Raw genomic sequence first — 2,742 nt, forward strand, 5'->3', positions numbered from 1 at the left:
TTTTTTTTTTTTTTTTTTTTTTTTTTTTTTTTTTTTTTTTTTTTTTTTTTTTTAAGTTTTTTTTTCCATGTGGGATAAACTGCCGCCTTTGTTTCTGCCCAGCCCTTCACCGTTCTGTGAATGTCTGTTTGGAGAGGGAAATTCGTCAGTATTTTTAGAGTGCAAAACTATTCCACAAAATGCTCTGCTTTGGCTCTTGCTCCCAGGGGGGAGATATTTAACGACAGGTAATCTGAATACGTGATGAATAGTAGCCAGAGAGAGTTCCTGGTCTGTGATGGGTTGTGATCCATGGCACCTGCCTGGCATTACTTTGTTCTGCCTTAGCATCCATGGATTCGAGACTGCCCAGGAGCTGGGATCAGCATCCCCGTGGCTGGCACCTTCAGCACTTCCCTGCTGAGTTTCAATTTAGGGGTCCATGGTCCCTTGGGTCCATGTAGCTCTGTTGGCCTCTAGCTGTGTGTCGGTCTTACAAAATCTTCCTTGGCATATGTTGCAACTCCCTTGTTCTTTGTTTATCAAGATTTCTCATAACTTATAAAGCTAAAGTGACTCTGACTAATAATAATGTGATTCTCCCTAGATCAATGGGGATGTTGCAAAGGCCGGTGTACAAGTAAAGTCTTGGTATCTGGTTACTCCAGGTGCCTGGGGTGGTGGTTCTGCTCAGCAATAATATTCCTCCCATTGCGAGACTGACTAAAATATCTCCTTTTGTGCTATATAAAAAAATAACTTATAAAAACCTGCAGTTGTTTTCTAGGATATCTTTTGGTGATTATAAATCACAAAGGATAATGTTAATGTAAAGAGCTGTGGTTATTTAATGAACTCAAATACTTTCTGTAACTATCCTTATGTTGATATCAGCTTTAGACAATCAACTAAGCAGAACAAAGAAATGCTGCTTTCTTAAATACATATGAGAAAAAAAATCCTTCTTCTTTGCTATTGCCCTAAGGCACAATATTTTTCTTTTTTTTCCCCTAGTAGTAATAACTTTATTTTCCACTTCTGTATTTGGCAGCACTAACATGAAATACTGAAATGCCAAACAGTCGTGGGTGCACCACCACTTTTGAGGAGTCTTTTTAGCATTCTGTAATGCACCAACTCCTCCAGCCCTTCCTGCTCCTGCAAGCAGGAGATCCTGAAACGATCCCATGCCATGCTGAGCAAGGGCTGGGATCAGAACTGTTTGCAGAGCGAGGGAAGACAGGAATGCTCTGGAGGGAGAGGATGGCGTTTGGTTTCTGGGGAGGGGGCAGTTTATCCCTTTATTTTTAGTTTGTTATTTTGCCTTACTCATGTCTAAGTGCAATAAGCTCTGAATTGTACCAGTAACTCTGGCAGGCTCTTCTCAGTGACCTCAGACGGTTCTGTGGGGTTGGGGTGGGGTTTGAGGGGTTTTTAGCAATCTCACCAGGCAGAAGTAAAACGAATTTATTGTAAAATAGGTAAAGAAACTAAATTTTAATCTGTGAGGCTATTTGGGACCAGGATGTTTCATGGCATGTTCTGTAGCTGTTCCAGAAGTTTTTTTAGGAGTGTAGGCCCCAAGTAGAGTTCTTTCAGTTTGAAGTATTTTTAACTGAGAATTTATGCACTGACTTCTGTTCGTGTTTGTTGGTTACGTTTCGAGGGATTCTTACACTTGAGGGCGACCTGAGAACACACACAGCACACTTGTTCTTTCAGTTTGTGTTATCCAAGAGGCTTTCCATCCGATGACACTAATCGCCGTGGAAGCAGATTGTAACATTCCACCGTGCAATCCTTTTTTGATCCTCTGATTTCAGAGTAAGAGCTTTTACACAAAGCTTTCCTGATTAGTGGAAAAACTTGGAGGCGGAGGGGGGGGAGGAAAACTGCAGGAACTTCAGCCTGAATACTCCTCCCCCCTTCCCCCCCACCGCCTTCCTTGCCCTGTGTTTTCTGTCCTTCCAATTTGATCCGAAGTGGAAGCATCCCTCAGCCTTGGGATAGACAAATCCTGTAAAAACCCTTCAGTCTCGATGCTTGGTTCCTGCTAGTGAGCATAGCGAAGATCACGCAGCGTTACCGTGCCGTATCTCATCAGCTTTGGCAAGAACCCCTCGACCTGTCGGCTCCCGGCGGGGTTGGCACTGGGACACTGGCCTATCCATGGGTGATGGATGTGCTGGGATCCTCGCTCCCATCCGCTCCTTGGTCCGTCCAAGGTGGATGGATACGTTGGGACCCTTCCTCCATCCACCCATTGGTCTGTCCAGGGGCGATGGATGCACCGGGACCCTCACTCCCATCCAGCCCAGGTGGGTTTGGGGGTCTGGAGGCAGGTCCCTCTCCCCAGCCTGGGTCAGACTGGTTTGCTGGCGGGGCCGCTCGCCCCCCCACATCCCACACCCCTCTAGGTTCATCCCGCTGGGCCTCCCGCCACGTCCCGATGGGTTCATCGTGCTCTTTTCCTTTGGCAAACACACACTTTGTAGAAAGGGTTAGATTATCTCGTCGTTTCTTTAAATGTGAGTTTGTGCCTTTTTTGTCTCCTAAATCTTCCAATACAGGCATATTGGAAACGAAATCTAATAAAATACTAGACAGAGCCTCCCGCCTCCGCCTCCTTTGTTTTTTTTTTTTTTTGGGGGGGGGGTTTGGGGTTGGATTTTTTGGGATGGGAGTTGTTTCTCCTCGGTGCTGCCGCGGGTCCTCCCGCCCGCCTGGGGGCGCCCTGGCGCGGCGCTGGCCCGGCCCCGTCAC

Source organism: Empidonax traillii, unplaced genomic scaffold (genome assembly GCF_003031625.1).
Source record: "Empidonax traillii isolate 1590-97213 ecotype Southwest subspecies unplaced genomic scaffold, ASM303162v1 scaffold276:size1176444, whole genome shotgun sequence".
In the NCBI taxonomy this organism is placed as follows: Eukaryota; Metazoa; Chordata; class Aves; order Passeriformes; family Tyrannidae; genus Empidonax; species Empidonax traillii.